This window comes from Muntiacus reevesi, chromosome 8 (assembly GCF_963930625.1).
Source record: "Muntiacus reevesi chromosome 8, mMunRee1.1, whole genome shotgun sequence".
Lineage (NCBI taxonomy): Eukaryota > Metazoa > Chordata > Mammalia > Artiodactyla > Cervidae > Muntiacus > Muntiacus reevesi.
The window spans coordinates 43,382,846-43,403,187 of NC_089256.1; the positions used below are offsets into that span (position 1 = coordinate 43,382,846).

Genomic DNA, 20,342 nt, shown 5'->3' on the forward strand with positions numbered 1-20,342 from the left:
TCCATGCTGCCTGCTCCTGGTCAGCTGACTGTCCTTAGGCCAGAGCCACAGGTTACACTCCTGTGAGCTGTGCTCAGACCCCTCATTCAGTCTTTCCCTCTTCTTGTATGCTTGCCTCTCTCTGACACGAACATGCAGTATCAAGTCAAGTAACACTGTCCAGGAAAGTAGCTTCAGACAAAGGAGGAAGTGTTTGAGACCTAAGTTCAAATTAACTTTATCTCAGGGTCTAAAATGCACAGACACATGAAATTTGCTCAGAACTGATTAGACAAAGCAGATGCTAGCAACATTCCTCCCCTTCTCCTGTTTTACAGTGAAGACATCTAAGGAAAAGTAGGGGGCACATAATGAGAGTAAATACGGTAATGTGGTCATTTGCAAGTTCAAGTGCTGGACTTGGGACTTAGGAGTGCCAGATGGAGGCCATTACAGCCTATCTCTGGCCTGGACTGAAATGTGGGTGAGAGACAAGATTGGCTCAGATCCTGGGAAATAATAACCTATGACTATAGTACAGGGAAGAGGAAGCGCTGCCCTGACTGCAGCAGGAGCCGTGGCTGTAGCCTCTCACCCAAGTGAAGTGTTCACTCCTGAGGAAAGAAAAAGATCAAGCTAATGCTCCAGTCTTTAACAAGGCGGCTACTTCAGGGATATTGATGTTCTGATTGATCCTTTATTCCTGACTGTTCAAAGTGGACCTCAAAGGGGAAATCGGAGCAAAGAAGTCACTACCTAACAGGTATGGTTTTTTCTCTCCCTTTTGCTGGTGGTGAATTGCCCCCAGTTCCATATGAAAGAAGCGTGGGAACATAAATGTATCTCAAGTTTGAGGTCAGCAGTCACAATGGGGTGTGTATGTATTGGCCTTGCTGTTCTCCACATTTCCAGGATGAAAAAAAGTCATCAAGGCAATCACTTAATATTGTCTCATTAACAATGCTTCCTTATCCCTCACTTGCTGCCTAGAGGAATAATCACAGTGGAAGCCTCAACCACACATGCACCGCCATGAGTCACACATACAATCAGCCCCCTCTCTGTTATACAGCTGGAGTCTCCTGACTCAGAAAATACCAGTGTTGGGGACTGCGAGTTTTGGAGTTACAGGAGCTGGGAGCACCCCAGCCCTGGTTCCTCACAGCCTGCTGTGTTAGCGTTGGCATGCCTTGGAACCAAGGCTGAGACAAAGCAGCATGACCGTCACAGGGCCTCACACCCTCAGAGAGGGGTCCCTCCAAGGCCAGCCCCACCCTGTGTAGCCCTGGGGCAGAGCTGGCTTTGGACCAGTGAGTTTGCTGCCTCTCGTGCCAGGAGAGACACCTTGTCCCACAGAACGGAGCCTCTCCTACATGTGCTCAACACCATCAAGCCCTCTTAACCCCACCTCACAGCCCAGCCTGGCTGAGCCTACGGCCAGAGACTCTGCTTTAAGGCAACTCCACATCTGGGGAGGTTCAGGAGTCACCTCTGAGGCCACCAAATCTTGGCTCTGTTGGCAAGCACTATCCTCCCCAGTGCCATCCCGTGGATAGTTGTGCAACTCTGCTGCTGGGAAGGGTGATGGTCACCACCACGATGGTCATGGTCAATGGATTATCTCCACTGGGATGGGTGTTTGGTCTCTAACAATATGGCCATAGCCTAAAATATTCTAAGCAAGGCTGCAGAGGCTACTGCTTATTTAATTAGTTGGTTAATAAGAAAGATTATTTTTACATAAATATTCAAATGCATTTAAAAATATTTAAATGAATTTAAATATTTATTTAAAACACATTTTAGTTATGTAATAAGCTTAGTCTAAACAAGGAATTGGCAGACTATGACTCACAGGTGAAATGTGAGCCAGGTTTTCATAAATAAAGTTTAATGAGAATGCAGCCATGCTCATTCATTATGTGGCATTAGCTATAACTGATTTTGCCCTATAACAGCAGAACTGAGTAGTTACAAAAGAGCTGGTATAGCTACCAAGGCCTGAAGTATTAACACCTGGCCTTTTACAGAAAAAGTTTGCCAATTCCTAGTCTCAAAGTATTAACTTGTCTCTCAATTATTATGGAATGAACCTAGTAGACTAACTGACTAAACCATGGTTAGTAATAGCTTGTAAAAATTACAAATGCAATAAGTGATACACACTTCTTGTGAAATGAAAAATTCTCTGTTAGCCATAGATGAAGCAAAATTCTCTGCTAGCCATCCTGCTGGTGCAGATCCCCTGTTCCTCCAAAGGTAACTGATCAGTTTGGTGTGCTTACTGCCAATGGTCTCCTTTGCATCCACACATACATATATGCCCTAACATACTATATGCATTGTCTAATTATTCTCCTCGATATTCCACTCATATTTTCCCTCCCCATATTCCATATGGAAACTTTCCATATCTACGTATAGCTTCATCTCATCAATTTTAACTGCTATACACTTTTGCAGAGTACAATTCTTTCATTTAGCCATTTCCTTTTTGGTAAATATTTTAGCTGTTTCCAAGTTTTTACTCTTACCAACAATACTACAGTGACTTTTCCTGTTTACATCTTCTCGTGCCCACCTTCAAGTGTTTCCCTATAGGAGCTACTGAGAAGTTGAATTACTCCATCATAGAATATGTGCATTTTAATCTTTAAGACTGTCAGATGGCCTGCCACAGTGCCTGTATAATTTTATATTCCCTCCAGCCGAGAACAATAGTTATTATTCCTCTACACCCTGATGCTTGCTACTTATTAAACATTTGATTACTTTCCCAACTCGATGAGTGAGAAAAGTAGCCCATTTTAAAAAATATTTAAATTTCTGTGATTACTAATATATTAGTTTGCCAGACTGGCAAGTACCACAGACTAGATGCCTTCAGTTCAGTTCAGTCGCTCAGTCATCTCCAACTCTTTGCAACCCCATGAACTGCAGCACGCCAGGCCTCCCTGTCCATCACCAACTCCCGGAGTCCACCCAAACCCATGTCCATCAAGTTGATGATGCCATCCAACCATCTCATCCTCTGTCATCCCCTTCTTCTCCTGCTCTCAATCTTTCCCAGCATCAGTGTCTTTTCAAATGAGTCAGCTCTTCGCATCAGGTGGCCAAAGTATTGAAGTTTCAGCTTCAACATCAGTCCTTCCAATGAACACCCAGGACTGATCTTTAGAATGGACTGATTGGATCTCCTTGCAGTCCAAGGGACTCTCAGGAGTCTTCTCCAACACCACAGTTCAAAAGCATCAATTCTTTGGTGCTCAGCCCTCTTTATAGTCCAACTCTCACATCCATACATGACCACTGGAAAAACCATAGCCTTAACTAGACGGGCCTTTGTCAGCAAAGTAATGTCTCTGCTTTTTAATATGCTAACTAGGTTGGTCATAACTTTCTTCCAAGGAGTAAGCGTCTTTTAATTTCATGGCTGCAGTCACCATCTGCAGTGATTTTGGAGCCCAGAAAAATAAAGTCTGACACTGTTTCCACTGTTTCACCATCTATCTGCCATGAAGTGATGGGACTGGATGCCATGATCTTAGTTTTCTGAATGTTGAGCTTTAAGCCAACTTTTCCACTCTCCTCTTTCACCTTCATCAAGAGGCTCTTTAGTCTTCTTCACTTTCTGCCATAAGGGTGGTGTCATCTGCATATCTGAGGTTATTGATATTTCTCCCAGAAATCTTAATTCCAGCTTGTGCTTCCTCCAGCCCAGCGATTCTCATGATGTACTCTGCATAGAAGTTAAATAAGCAGGGTGACAATATACAGCCTTGACGTACTCCTTTTCCTATTTGGAACCAGTCTGTTGTTCCATGTCCAGTTCTAACTGTTGCTTCCTGACCTGCATACAGGTTTCTTAAGAGACAGGGTCAGGTGGTCTGGTATGCCCATCTCTTTCAGAATTTTCCAGTTTATTGTGATCTACACAGTCAAAGGCTTTGGCATAGTCAATAAAGCAGAAATGGCTTACAGTAAAGAAATTTATTTTCTCACATAAAGGGCAGAAAGTCCAAGATTAAGGTGTTGGCAGGTTTGGTTTCTCCTGAGGCTTCTTTCCTTGGCTCACTGATGGCGCCTTCCTCTGTGAGTCCATCCCTGGTGTCTCTCTGTGTCCACGTTCCTCTTCTTAGAAGGCGACTCATCATATTGCGTTAGGGCTCACCCTAAGAACCAGACTTGAGCTTAATCCACTGTCTAAAGACTCTGTCTCCAAATACAGTCTGAGGTCTTCGGGGACACAAATCAACCCGTAACAATCAGTGAGGCTGGGCATTTTTAAAAAATAACTCCTCACCATTCTATTTCCCTCTTAATTGTCCATTCTTTAACTCATTTTATATTGGTCCATCTTTTCTCACTCATTTGTAGGAGTCTAATATTTATTCTTGATGATAACCCTTTGGTATATACACAGTACTCTAAAATTGTCACTTGTGTTTTTAACTTTCACCATGTTTTTAGTCAACAGAAGTATTTACTAATATATTTTTTGCTATTATTATTTTGATATAGGTCCTTTTATTGATTTTCTCCTTTATGGACTATGCACTTTAGTTCTTACATAAGAAAGTCTTTTCAACAGCCAAGATTATATCAATATTTTGCCACACTTTTATCATTTAAGAAATAGATCTTTAGTCTACCTGGAATTTATTTCTATTAATTATTTCAATTGCATTTATTGAAAAATCTGTCTTTATTCATTTGAAATGTAAACCTCTATCACATACTAAGTTCTCTATTTTACATGTCTATCCTTGGATTCTATATTATTTTGTATCTATTTCCCATTCCTGAGCCAATTTCCATTATAGCTTTATTGTTTTTAATTGATTTTTTTCCACTAAAATCTGTTTTGTTTAGATATTTCGTGATATTTCATCTTGTCACCTCATTGAATTCTCTTTATTGTTGTACAAGTTGCTCTGCTGATTCCTTTGGAATTTCTGGGTAGACTTATTAAACATATGTAACAAGAGTTTTGTTCTTTCTAATTTTTACACAGTGTTTTGTGTTTTTGTTTTTTTCCTGGTCTTACTGCCTTCATGGCCTTCTAGCACAGTGCTAAATTAGAGCCATGACAGAGGACAGTCACAGGGCTGATGTATACAGTTGTCTATGTTGTATATGAGACAATTCTAGGAATACCATTCGCACTTAGATGTCTTAATTAGTTTTGTCATGTTCCTGATTTTAATTCATTGTTATTTTCTTACTGTGAACTTATATTTCTTGGAGACATCTCTACAGGATTCTTTGGGCTGGGGTTGTGCCCTGGTCACAACCTGGGAATAACACAGGAGTGTGTGTGGAACTCTTTCTTGCACACTGGGGCCTTTTGATCTGAAGAGGGTTGGGAAGAATTGTCTGCCACTTGATACCTGCTCATCTACCTGCCATATCTCCTGAACTTCTGTGAAACATCGAAATAACAAACTGAATACCCAACTCATAGTTAAGATGAGGAGACACAGCTAAACCTTTCATGTAATATATGAAACAATTCTCCCAGGTCTCTATGAATTCCAAACAAAGAGCCAAACCATAAAACTACAGGCAACAAGAGCACTTCACATGCATGTTTAAGAGACAGGCAGTTACATCAGAGGTCAGTGTACCTTGTTAAATATTGGAAGGAGGGTAGAGGTGTACTTTTGACTTGGGCTGATCCAAGTCGAGGAATGAACCTTTTGACCTCTTTGATAACTGTGTCCCAGGAAGCACAAAGGCCAAATTTCATTTATGGCCACCTAGAGATAGAAGCTGGCCTCTCATAGTTAAATTCATACAAGGTGATTTTTGCTGAGTTTCCTCTGGGTGTCTGTCCCCTGCCAGGGCCAAGGAGGGGGAGTCTTTTGTTCAGAGTATTTGATTCATTTGAAAAAAAATTGTAAATATATGATCTCATTTTATCCGCATGAGTTTTGTGACAAAAATTTAACTTACATATTGTATCTATTTGCACTATAGAAATAATCAGAAAACAGGGGAAAGAAAGGCCTATAACTTACTACCTTTGTGACCTTGAACACACTTCAAAGCTTCAATTTCCTCATTTGTTAAAAAGATAATACAACCTGTGCCGCCCTGCTCAACTGGGGATAAGTCCTGCTCTGCCCACCTCAGCATCTCCACGTGAGATAATTTTGAAATCATTTGGTAAACAAAAAAACCTGTGTAATGTGAGTTGGTAAGTTTACCAAACATCTCCCTTCATTGAACAAAACCAAGTTTTTTAAGCTTCGCTGTTGACTTCTTAGAAATTCAATTCTTATGTAATTTCCTTTAACCTGCTTTTTTCCCCCTCTTTACCCTTTGGGCACACACACACACACACACTGCAGATATATTATAAAATATACATGTTACATATACAGAAATAAGATGTATATACAAAAAATATAAAAAAAATAATCCTGCTGTTTCTGAGACTTTCTATACCTAAGGACATGCTTTTTCTACCATTTTCCCTTTCATTTAGACTCTTTATGGCTTCAACTCCAAAATGCTCACCCTTTCCTTCCCATAATCTCAGTAACTGGGTTTCAAAGCTTTTCAACTCGACTCATTTCAAGATTAAATGTATATGTAACTCCTCCCCACACCCTTTTCCTGGGAAGGATCTTACCCCAAAATGTGTATTGACTTTAAACAACAACTTATGACGCCAGTCATTTTGCGTGTGTTTGCCCATCTCTATTTTCCAGAACGCCAAAGATGTTTTTATTATCTTACCCTCTCCGCACTACTCTGTCAAGTTCTCCATCACATCCTTTTTGTGTCCTGCTGATTTTCCGTCTGAGTGGTTGAATCCTTGGGTCTTTGTTTGCTGCTCAGTGTGGATGCAAACCAGCAGCCCCAGGGAGCAGTCAGAAACGCAGGAAGGAAAAAAAAAAAAAGAAAGAAAGGCTGGAAGGACTCAAGCCCATCCTGATCCGGGATTGGAATTTGCATTTTAACAAGCTCCTCAGGTGATCTGTATTCCTGGAAAGCTGGAGAACCCGCATCCTAGATGAGAAGCAGGCACAGGGTTAGCTTAAGCAGTGGGGCTTCTAAAGCGGCCCTGGAGAGAAGGGGCACAACAACTTTAATGCCTCACAGAGACTAAAAGTGGTTTAAAAACTAAGGCCATCCAGGGTCAAATGCAGATTAACTGACCTGGGTACCCTTTTATCCCTCACTGTAGAGCTTCTAACCACTGTTGGTACTTTCCTTTTTGCTCCTTCTCTGCCTCATAGCTTTGGCCTCCTCACAGCCCTTCCCGGCTGTCCACCTTCTGTGTGCCTGAGATCTGTGGGCACCCACGCTGGTCCAGGATCTTGGCTTTTCTCTCTCTTCTTTGAAATAGAGTGTAATCACTTTTAAAAACATATGTTTATTTAGCTGTGTCAGGTCTTACTTGTAGCCTGTGGGATCTTTAGTTGCAGGAAGCAAATTCTTAGTTGCAGCATGTGGGATCTAGTTCCCCCAACCAGGGATCAAACCAGGGCCCCTGCACTGGGAGAGCAAAGTCTTAGCCACTGACCAGGGGAGATGCTTGGCTTCTCTTTTCACATTCTCTAAATATTTGATCAACAACTGTTTAGTGACAGGTGATTTTTTAAAACCGTGTACAATATACTTAGTATTCACCTACCATCTTAACATTCAAGTCTATGGTTTGGTAATGTTAGGTGTATTTATATTATGCAATCATTCTCCAGAATGTTTTCATCCTATAAAACTGAAATTCTATACTCACTAAACAACAACGTGCCTTTCCCTTCTTCCCACAGCCCCTGGCAACCACCATCCTACTTATTTTAATTTTATTGACAAAATAATTGCAATATAATTGTGTGAGTTTAAAGTGTACAATGTGATGATTTGATATACATTTACACTGTAGAGCGATTGTCAAGATCAAGATAATTAGCACATCTGGCCCCTCGCAAAGTGAACAAAGTTAACTCCTGTGTGTGTGGTAAGAATGCTTAAGACATGCTCTCAGCGACTTTCAAATAATAGTGTTACTAACTGCAGTCACCACACTGTACACTGCCACCATCCCACTTCCTGTTTCTATGAGTTTGATTACCCTAGGTACATCATGTAAGTCATATCATACAGTATTTGTCCTTTTGACTGGCTTATTTCACTTAGCATAATGTTCTTAAGTTTCATTCATGTTGTAATATGTGTCAGAATTACCCTCCTTTTCAAGACTGAAAATATTTCATTATGTATATATCATATTTTGTTTATCCATTTATCTATTTAAGGATATTTTGGTTGCTTCTGCCTGTTGACTGTTGTGAATAATACTGTTGTGAACAAGGGTGTGCAAATATTTCAAGACCCTGCTTTCAGTACAGAAGTAAAATTGCTCAATCTTTGGCAATCCTGTTTGTAATTTTCTGAGGAATCTCCATACTGTTTTCCATAGTGCCTGCACCATTTTGTATTCCCACTAGCAATACACAAAAGTTCTAATTTCTCCACATCCTTTCCATCCCGGGTTATTCTGTTTTTGTGATAGCATCCATCTTGCCTGTAAGATAGGATGTAAGATGAAGTCTCATTATGACTCTGATTTGCCTTTCCCTAGTGATTAGCAATATGAGCATCTTTTCACATGTCTGTGGACATGCACTTCACAGTCAAAGTATGTCATTTATTCTGCACAGTTTTCCACCCAGATGACTCTTTGAAAAGTAAAATGTTTAGATAATAAAACAGTCCACTCATTCCATGTAAACAACCCTCCACCACACACGACTCCGTTTCTGATTCCATATACCTTCACCGTATACAGGTGAAGTGGCCCTGCGTATAGGCACATGAGTGCTCCTGACCACTCCACAGAGACCAGTCGGCACTGTTAAGGAGGCTTTTTTTAAATGTTTTTTTTTTTTCCCCGTGGTAGGAGTCACATAATATAAAACACACCATCTGAACCATGTTTAACTGTGCAGTTCAGGGTCACTAAGTACATTCACATCGTTGTGCACCCTCACCATTACCCACCTCTTGACTTTTCACCTTCCTAAACCGAAACTCTCTCCTCATTAAACATTAACTCCCCATCCCCACTCCCTGCCTCCCAGCCCCTGGCATCTACCAATGTACTTTCTGATTCTACAAATTTGACTATTCTAGGTACCTTGTGTAAGTGGAATCAAATAGTATTTATCTGCATCTAATGTATGCAGAGGACACCACCCTTATGGCAGAAAGTGAAGAGGAACTAAAAAGCCTCTTGATGAAAGTGAAAGAGGAGAGTGATAAAGTTGGCTTAAAGCTCAACATTCAGAAAACTAAGATCACGGGGCATCCAGTCCCATCACGTCATGGCAAATAGATGGAGAAACAGTGGCTGACTTTATTTTTCTGGGCTCCAAAATCACTGCAGATGGTGAATGCAGCCATGAAATTAAAAGACGCTTATTCCTTGGAAGAAAGTTATGATCAACCTAGTTAGCATATTAAAAAGCAGACATTACTTTGCCGACAAAGGTCCGTCTAGTCAAGGCTGTGGTTTTTCCAGTGGTCATGTATGGATGTGAGAGTTGGACTATAAAGAGGGCTGAGCACCAGAGAATTGATGCTTTTGAACTGTGGTGTTGGAGAAGACTCCTGAGAGTCCCTTGGACTGCAAGGAGATCCAATCAGTCCATCCTAAAGCAGATCAGTCCTGGGTGTTCATTGGAAGGACTAATGTTGAAGCTGAAACTTCAATACTCTGGCCACCTGATGCGAAGAGTTGACTCATTGGAAAAGACACTGATCCTGGGAGAGATTGGGGGCAGGAGGAGAAGGGGACAACAGAGGATTAGATGGTTGGATGGCATCACCGACTCAATGGACATGAGTCTGAGTAATCTCTGGGAGTTGGTGATAGACAGGGAGGTCTGGAGTGCTGCAATTCATGGGGTCGCAAAGAGTCGGACATGACTGAGTGACTGAACTGAACTGAACTGAATGTATGTTGGAATTCATCTTTAAGGTTAACTAAATATATGTTTTAAATCTGCACCTCAGGGTGAGGACTACCTTGGTAGGAAAGAAAACAATTTATGGCTTACCTCATTACCGATTTATTCCAACAACAGTATAGTATTCTTGGAATCTGGTGGCCCGCTTGGCAACAGCCCAGACATCAGGCCCTTTAATTTGGCCTCGTCTGTGTTTCTGACATTCAGATTCACCAGGAAAGGATCCGAACAGGTCAATAGATCCCATGCCACTGGAGAGAGCAATTACACCATCACCCACAGGCCCAGGAAGCTGATGGACCCCTGGTAGGCACCTGGACCTGGTCCAACCAGGAGCCCCTGTGAGGGCAGTGTGGGTGGGACAGGGCTACCTAGCCTCATCCTCCTCCAGCAGGGTCAGACTGGCAAGTTTATGAGTCTCTTTCACAAGGACAGAGATGGGAGGCTTTGAACATGCGAACGTAACACTGCTTAACCCCTCGTGTAACTGTGTCACAAACACTGGCATTTTATCTGACACGTCCTGTCTTTTTCTAATGCGAGGAGAGGGAAAAGTAGCACTTTTTGCTAACAAAAGCCTTCCTTGATCTCATGCATTTCAAAATCCCAGATCTCACTGTAACTCCCACTTGCTGCCAACCCATTCTTCCCCAGTGGAAGCCCACTCCTCCCATCTCAGAATTGCTAGAAGGAAGTGTGCATGCTAAGTCACTTTAGTCGTGTCCAACTCTTTGCGACCCCATGAACTGTAGCCTGCCAGGTTCCTCTCTCCATGGGATTCTCCAGGCAAGAATAATGGAATGGGTTGCCATGCTGTCCACCAGGGAATCTTCCTGACTCAGGGATTGAACCTCTGTCTCTTACATCTCCTGCATTGGCAGGCAGGTTCTTTACCACTAGCACCACCTAGGAAGCCTGCCAGAAGGAAGAGTGCCACTCAAGCAAGATAAAGGGTTAACAGTGCAGCAGGGAAGCAGGCAGTGTCGACCACAGGCCAGGCCGTCCCTCCCTGCCTGATTCCTGATCCATAGAAGGGGCCTCTCTGAGACTCCTTGTTTTGACACTTTTGTCAAGGTGTTCAGGCCTGACAGCAGCATCAGAATGGAACACAGAGAGACTGGGCAGTCAAGGCTTCATTGGTCTGAGGGGTAAGCTCCCCTGGAGACTGCAACAGGCTATGTGGCTTAGTTTTATAGGGTGTATATATATGTATGTGTGTGTGTGTGTTTTATATATATATATGTAATTTTACAGGTTTTATATTTTATATAATACATATAAACATGTAGTTTTATAGGTACAACAGAACCAGAGCAGAGGTGGATTTTAGCTAATGAGGCTTAGGTTTCTGGGCCCTCATTTACATGACCTCTTCCCCACATCATATGCTTTTGTAACATTTTCAAAAGTAAGACATCAATCACAGTTGTTTTAGATGCTTTCTACTCACCACCACATTTTCCTTGAAGTTGAGCGGGGATGGAATGGCCCTGGGTGTGTCTGGGCCCAGGCTACGGGCAATGGTTTGGGGACACATACAGCATGGGTACACGTCTGCAGTTACAGATGCAGGGCGGAGTTACTGCTAGCTACCCAGTGTGGATGCCGTTCCAGGAAGGCCCCCCTGCCTGCTCGTCCACCGAGCTGACAGGAAAGACAGGGCCTGACTGTCACCGCCTCACCGCGCCCTGTGGCGTCCAGCACAGGCTAGAGGAGGGACAGAGGTCTGAAATGTGTGAAGGCAGAACTTAACTGACAGAGAATTCCTCCAAATACAAAACTTCCATGAAATTTATCTTGATAGAGGTTTTCTTATTTGACAACAATCCTTGACTTAGTTGTGAAGATGAAACTTTTCTCTATTATCATAATAAAAAGCAAATTTTGATCACCAATGCTAGAGGAATGATCTTTCTACTCTTTATATTTAAAATGACATTACAAAATCATTGTTCTACAAGGAATATAATTCACTCTCTATTGCTGTTGTAGTAATACCCGAAACTGGTGGCTTAAACAATACAAAATGAACTGTCTTACAGTTCTGGATGTTCTAAGTCCAAAATCAGTGCCACTGAGCTAAAGTCAAGGTGTTGCCAGACTGGTTCCTTCAGGCAAGGACTCCCTTGTCTCTTCTAGATGCCACCCACACTCTTGGTCTCTTCTTCTATCTTCAAAGCCGGCAGCACTGACCTCTTTTCCATCATCACATCTCTTTACTTGAATAAACCCAAGAAAGTCTTTTGAGGACTCAGGTGATTAGACAGAGCCCACCTGGGCAATTCCCCATCTCAAGGTCTGTACCCTCAATCACAGCCGCAGAGACCCTTGTGCCATGTAAGGAAACATATTCACGTGTTCCAGGGATCAGGACACAGATATCTTTGGGTCGTAATTCTGTCTCCCACAAGGAGACAATCAAAGATACCATAAAGGAGTGTCAGACAATTAATTAAAATGTTGCGCTATCTTTCCGGACTTCATGATGTTTGCTACTATCCTTTTTAATATTTGTAATTTATTGTGATTTCTCTTCTCATTCTTTTTCACAAATACATATTCTCTTGATACCTAACTACACACCTGCAACTCTGCATTCTGTTTTATAAAGAAAACTCCCACAATTGTATAAACCTCAGACCCCACAGAAGCTGACTCATGGCACCTCTACTCACCCACTGACTTAAATGAAAACTTGATGAAATCTCTCCCACTGCCAGCTGGAGAGTGTCTACTGCTGGCCAGGGTGGGTGACCCGTGAGCTCACAGGCCAGCAGGAAGGCCAGGGAGTGCCAAATGGGGCTGACCGGTGTCTCAGAGTAACTCTCCTTCCATCTGTGCCCTGGAGAGTCACCTCCCAAAGCAGATGCAGCATATGGACACTCCCCAAGACAGGGGTCCCCAGCCTCCAGGATCTGAGGTGGTCTGAGGTGGAGCTGATACAGTAATAATCAAAAACAAGTGCACAATGAATGTAATGCACTTGAATCACCCTGAAACCATCCCCTCCACCTCACCCCCCTGACCCCTGGTCCTTGGGAAAACTGTCTTCCACGAAAGCGAACCCTGGCACCAAAAGGTTGGGAATCGCTGCCCTAAGGATTGCCCAGAATGACAGGCAGGGATGGGGGGTGAGGAGAGAGTGGGCCATGCACAGAGGGACTCAAGGGCCTCTGAACTACTACCCTGGGAACAGCATAAATCTCTTGCTTGGCAAATGTTAGGATTCTCCTGGGTTCAGAGTTAGCTATTTCTCCCTTGTTATGGCTACAACACTGCAGTCAGTCTGATTTCCTCTCTGGGGTTCTTTTTGGGGCTCAGCCTGAACCAGCAGCCCCCATGCCGTTCTCAAGCTCCCTTATGAAAAGCACCGGCCCCCGGCAGTTTCTCTTCCGCTGCCGTTCATCTGCCCTCCTGCCCTCCTCATTTCCTAACCCGCCTCCACTCCTCCACTGGTGCAATGCTCACAGCTGGGACCCTCACTCTGGCTTCAGTTTCTTTCACTCCGCTCTTGACTCTTTCCAAACCACAGTCCCCCATTCTCACTTCCTAGGTGATTATTCTTTGTGTTTTCAGGCACATTCCAACACCCTGACGAGGGCTCCTCTCCTGCTCTAGTGAGAATTACTCCTTCTTGTACATCTCTGCTAAACTTCAAAACCCTGGACCTCCTACTGGGCATTTTTCTTGTTCATCAAGATGACCAAGGCCCACATCAATACTTTATTTCTGCCCTGCCGGCCCAGATATCGCCACAGCACTGCTCACATCGTCTCCATGTGACTCCAAACGTCACTAGCTGATGGCTTCCCACCTTCCTTCTCGGCCCCAGGCGAAGTCTTCCCAGCTCCTGCTAGTCCTTCCCTTTCACACTTTCCTCCTGCAGCTGAGGAGCATTTATGTCATGTTTTTCCCTCGTGTTTTCTAATCTGGAGTCATGATCAGCCACCTATCCTGTATCACTGGCCATCTCAGATCGTTTTAACATTGGAGCTGGGGGGTGCTGCATCTCACAGCTTAACCCCGAGGACCAGGAAATCCCAGGTCCTGAAGCAGTCTCAATCAGCCTAATTTCAGAACCTGAAATTGCTGGGTGCTCTCACAGCACCAGACTCCCCTTGTGAGCCTCCTGTAACCCGTCGTCCTTGTCTCTTGGTCCCGGTTCAGCCTGGGTTCCATCCAGTTCCCATCCTCGAGGCTGCCTCTGCGGTCCTCTCCTGGCGCCCCCGTCACCCACAAGCCCTGTGCTACTCCCCTCGCTCCCGCTCCAGGGATGCTGGCTCCTTCTGAAGCAGAAACAAGCCATGTGTTCTTTAGGCTGTCCCCCCGTACCCCCTGGTCTCTGGACACACCACTCTCCTTCCTTTCTCCCCAAATTCAAATTTGTCTCCCTGAACAGCCTGTTCTCCATGCCGGGGGTCCCTCTGGGCTGGCTTCTGAGGGACACGCATCTCCACAGTTCTTCCTTCACTTCTCTCCCTGATGGATCAGCCTGTGGATAGACACAGATCAGCTGGTAACATCCCCAGAACAGCACGCTTTCCTGTTCCTTTTCATTCTTGCCAAAGGCCATGTAGACCTTTTCCATCTTATTTATGAGGCTCCCGAGCACCAAACAAGTGAGTTGAGTAGAGAAAGTGAGACAAAGGTCAGTGGCAGGGGCTAGGCCATCTTGACAATGAGAGCGGGACAGTACCTGCCGCATCTCATGCCCCAGGGAGCAAAATCCAAAGTCCTCTGACCTTCAGATGTGGGACAGGTGGGTCCTATTTGGTTACAGTTAGTCATCCCCATGTGTAGACCCATGTATGTCATTCCCTTCTTCCTAATTTAGCAGTGGCCTGCAGACCTTAGCAAATGAAGTAACTGTATTGTTTACATCAGTCTGGTCAGGCCATGCTCCACGCACCGAGGACTGAGCCTTCAGCAATCTCAACGATTTCTTAGGCAGCACACTGTGGAACCAGTCTGAATGTGCAGACCACCCCAAAGCTCTCCAAAGATCCCTCACTGAAGCTGGTTTTTCTAAGGGCTTAATTAAGACCCTGGTGGGTGAGAAAAAAAGAAAGGACTCTAAAAATATACAATGACAAAAATATTAATACAAAGGTTGAGAACCAATGAGTCTGCAGAAAATGGGCCGCATCAACCCTGGAAAAAATGCAGGTGCTTTTAGTGGTATGCCCATCTGCTCATGTGAACCTCTGCTTAGAAAGTGAAGGATCTGGAATACAGATGGAGCTTCCCTGGGACTGGTCAAGAGCCAGTGGGTGAACACATGCTCCTCTGACCATGAGAGGGAGGACCCGCAGCTCTCCAGAGGGTGCGGGACCAGAAGCCTCTGGATGTGGCTGGAGTGGCCGCAAAGTTCCTTGGTCCCTTCTGCTATAATCAGCATTGAGATGGTAAGATCTGAAGATCTCAGGGAATCGCCTTCTGCCCAAGAACAGAGAGCTACCTCAAAGGGATTACATGACATGGAGGACCTGCCTAGGAAAAAGTCTGCACAGAAAGTGGGTTTAACAAATGGCTCACCCGTTCAGAAACATACCTTGTGAAGCATGCAACTGGATGCTGAATTAAGAACACAGGCTCTGGAGTCAGGCTGACCTGGGTTCAAATTCTGGCTCTACTTCCTTCTAGCTAAGCAATGTCAACTCATCACTCACTGAGTAGGTGAGGACATGTGCACTCAGGGCAGCAAGCCCCAGTCATGCATAATTTATTAATTTATTCAATCAGTTATTGATGGCCTTTCCTTGCTGAGAATTTAATTTATCCCTTCTTTAGTATATTCAGCCTAAATACTGCATTTTACAATTAATTATTTTTTGCAAAGACCTCACTAAAAGAGTATTTTACTTTCAGAGAATACAAGAGTTGATCATTTCAATCCTCCGCTAGAGTTCACACTTTCACAGGCAGCGAGGAGCAGGTGCAAACCTCAGAGTAAATACAGCTAGACTGGATGGAAACTGCACAGATAACTGGTCTTATTAAACTCATATGAAAGAGAGATGTGGCTGGTGCATACCATCACCTAGTCGCTGTCGTTTTCCTGTCCACACAGTGTCATTCTGTAAGGAGGACTGATGTAAGAGTGGCATAGGAACAAGTTTGGGGGTGTCAGCTGGCACCCTGTCCACCCCAGTTCAGATCTACATCTAACAAAGCTCCAGGCGACCTGCTTCCATAATCTCTTGCCAAGTGACAAACCTCCCCCAAACTTACCAATTAAGCCAACCACCATTTTACTTTCTGTCGTGCTACTGTGTTTTGACGGGGCTCTGCTGGGAGTTCTTCCACTCTACATGACACAGGTGGACATTAAGCTGTGCTGGGACATCTGAGACTGCTCACTCACATGCCCAAAACCTGAAGGGGACAGCTGGCAGGAGGGGTGGGGACAGCTGGCAGGAGGGGCAATGGGCCTTCGTTGCCCGGGTCATCCCAGATGGTCATCCCTCTTCACGTGGACTCAGTGTGTGGCAGCAGGGTAGACAAGCCTTCTCACATGGTGGTTAAGGCTCTCCAAAGGGCAAAAGCAGAGGCAGCCAGACCTTCCTATGGCTTAGGCCCAGAACTGGCTCTGTGTCACTTCCTCATATTCTTATGGGTTTAAGCAAGTCACAGACCATCCCTGGTTCATCCTGAGAGGGACTATACCAGTTTATGAAAGTGAGAGGTGTGTTTTATTGGGGACCATCTTTGGAGAACACCTGTTACAGGTGTTCTAAACGGGGCTTTATGAGAATATGAGAGAATGAACTACAGAATATACTAGGTCTGCTTATTTAACTTGGGCCAAACAAAGCAAAAGTTACACCAAAAGTACTATGGAGTGAGATCCTGGTGTTAATTCTAATGTCACCTCATTAGGGAATTGGGGAATGCAGTAATCAGACACAGATTAAGTGTATCTCTCTCCTCTGTCCTTTTGGAAACATTTCTTTCATCCTCTTGATGTGTATCTACTGAGCTTCTGTTGTGACACATGCATTGTGTCATGATTGTCATGCCTCTTCTTGGGAAGGGCACTTATACCAACGGCTGAGGGACGGCCATCTCAGTCTCCTACTGTCCAAAGTTGCTAATTTATGTGCAGAATGCCTGCCACTGTCTCCACAGCCCCAAGTTCTGCTAAGCCTAATGGCTCCTGAATGAAGCTGAAAATATCCTCCAATATCTTAGTTATAAAATTTTCCCTTCCTGTAAAGCTCTTTAATTTGGGAACACTTTTTGCATCTGAGGAGCAGTTAGAGGGTCTCATAGCAGACCCTGGAGTTCTGCCAAAAGAGTGACTTTCAGCTTCTGGAGCATCTGAAAAAAGACCAACATAACAGAGTATCTGGTGTGTGGAAGACGCTCAACACATGTTTGCTGTTGTGATAACTGTTTTGATGACTGAATGAGTTCTCTTTTGCAAAGGACCTAGAGCACTGAGTTTCAAGAATTCTTAGTAATGATTTTAGTATCTTTTTGCCTCATCTCTTTAAAAAGTATGTATGTATATGTGTTTATCGAGGTATAACTGACATAAGTTTACACTAGTTTCAGAGGTAGGATGTAATAATTCTGTACTTGTACATATTGTGAAATGATCACCACGGTCAGTGCAGTCAATATCCATCACCATCCTTTATTCTCTAGTACTAATCCTGAACCTTAAGTAGCCCCAGGTATCTGTTGAAACCATTTGTCTCTTTTAATGAGAATTTTTAATATACAGTACACCCCCTGAACAACATGGGGGTTAGGGGCACTGACCTGCACAGTCAAAAATCTGTTTATAACTTTCGACTCCCCCACAACTGCATTATTGAGTCTGCTGTTGACTAGAAGACTTAACAATAACAACAGTCAATTAACACATGTTTTATATGTTATATGTATCAGTCTTACAATAAAGTATCTCACAATAATGTAAACTAAAGAAAATGTTATTAATAAAATCATAAGAGAAAATTAATTTATAGCACTATACTGTATGGATACTGTAAATTCCCATCATCTGCTTACAAGATGAATTATTGATCAGTACCTACATCATTATGATATAGATGTTATACATATTACTAAGAGTAGATATAAAAATGAAAAGATAATGTGAAAAAGAAATTCATATTTATTTATAGGTATAACAATTCATGCATTGATAGGTAAGAAATAGCAATACAATTGGTTTATGGTAGTCTAATACAAGTGAAAGGGTTGTTTCACAGAGCCTGGACTATACACTAAATGAATCATCATTTGGTTTTTATGACAAACATACTATTGAAAACACTGTGACATTAAATAAAAGTACCTATGATGACAAGATACACAATTTTTTCAGTTACAAGAGAGGCATACTACATGGTAATGTAAACAAAATTATAAAACAGTAAGAAAACTAACACATTATTGATTTTATGTGAAATACCTCTCATCTTATGCCTATGTAAGGAAGACTAATATCTACACATTTTAATGCGTTCAGGAGATATCTATAATTTTTTCAATATTTCTAAGCTATGTGGTTCATCTTAGGAGTTTTTCAAATTGCCACACATCTCCAAAAATTTTCCAATACATTTACTAAAAAAAATCTCCATACAAGTCAGGACCACTCAATTCAAGCTTGTGCTATTCAAGGATCAACTGCATTTACATTTAATTATCAATGTATTTGCTCTTTCCATCATGCTATTTCAGTTTCTCCTCTCTCTATGGTTGGACTTTTCTTTATTCTTCCATTTTTTCCTTTCTACAAGCTTTTAAGCTATGCATTCTATTTCCAGACTTTTAGTGGTTGCCTAGAAGTCTTATGCAGGAGATGCAGGTTCAGTCCCTGGGTTGGGAAGATCCCCTGGAGAAGGGAATGGCTACCTGCTCCAGTATTCATGCTTAGAGAATTCCTTGGACAGAGGAGCCTGGTGGGCTACAGTCTACGGAGTCGCAAAGAGTTGGACATGATTGAGCGACTAAAAAAACTTCAGAAATCTTAACAGGCACACTGTACTAATTAAAATCTGATTTATTATCTTTCTCCTCCTTCAACAATATTGAACCTTAGAAAACTTTCATTGTGATCATTCATCTTCTTTTTTTAAAAAATATATATATTTATTTATTTTAATTGGAGGCTAATTACTTTACAATATTGTAGTGGTTTTGCCATACATTGACATGGATCTGCCATGGGTGTATATGTATTCCCCATCCTGAACTCCCCTCCTGCCTCCCTCCCCATCCCATCCCTCTGGGTCATCCCAGTGCACCAGCCCCGAGCACCCTGTCTCATGCATTGAAACTGGACTGGCGATCCTTTTCACATATGATAATATACATGTTTCAATGGTCCCAAATCATCCCACCCTTGCCCTCTCCCACAGAGTCCAAAAGACTGTTCTATACATCTGTGTCTCTTTTGCTGTTTCGCATGTGGGGTTGTTGTTACCACCTTTCTAAATTCCATATATATGCATTAGTATACTGTACTGGTATTTCTCTTTCTGACTTATTTCACTCTATAATAGGCTCTGGTTTCATCCACCTCATTAGAACTGATTGAAATGTATTCTTTTTAATGGTTGCATAATATTCCATTGTGTATATGTACCTCCATCTTCTGACTTACATGTTTTTGCATATTTTAGTTGTGTTTTGCTTTTCTTTTTAACTCACAAGCATTGTTATCATTGGTTTATATAGTTGTTTGTTCAGACTTTATGGTCAATTTTTATTCATTTTACAAATCTGATTGGTCAGTTTCATAGGCTTTTTCTCTTTCTTTGATTGTCAGCCTCTTCTACTATTTATTTAAACTTTCTTTACTTGATAATTCAGGGTGTCAGGGTGTCTTTGCAGGTCTAATCCTGTTGTAAGTTGTTTTCACTGTCTCCTGCTCATGGTGCCATGTTAATTTTTTATTCATGATTATGAATTTTTGCTCATACTCCTTGAAAATTACTTGTGTGATTCTTTGTGTCTAGGTGGAACGTGAGTTTCTCTACAGGGTGGGGTGGGGGGCGGGGAGGATTAATTCTGCTTCTGTGGATGTCTGGGAGCACTAACAACCTACAATCACTTTAAATCAAATTCTTTGTGGCTTTTCTGGACACGCAAAGTATACATTTTTTCCTACAAGCCTGTATGAGGTCAGAATTATAATTCAAAAAATCAGAAAATATTTCCACATACCTGGTCAGTTCAAGTTTCCAGTCAGTCTATTTTATTTGCAGTTTTGAAGGGTCAGGGTCATGGGACAGATTCATTTCTAATTCATTCTTATATGTGAAATGGTCAGCTCTCATCTGTTATGCTGTTAAAAACAGAAATTTGTGTGTTGAAGTTTTACTAGAAGTTTCATTTTGTTTTTAGAAAAAGCAACATCAT

General features: G+C 42.6%; 1 protein-coding gene across 1 annotated transcript in view; it reads left to right on the top strand.

Moving 5' to 3' along the window:
• Positions 1 to 520: 520 nt before the first annotated feature.
• The window catches only part of NR1I2 (nuclear receptor subfamily 1 group I member 2), a 31,548-nt gene continuing 11,726 nt past the window's right edge, over positions 521 to 20,342 (top strand). The window contains exon 1 of the mRNA XM_065942820.1: positions 521 to 742. The gene's annotated coding sequence lies outside the window, so the exon portion shown is untranslated. The remainder of the gene's footprint in view (positions 743 to 20,342) is intronic.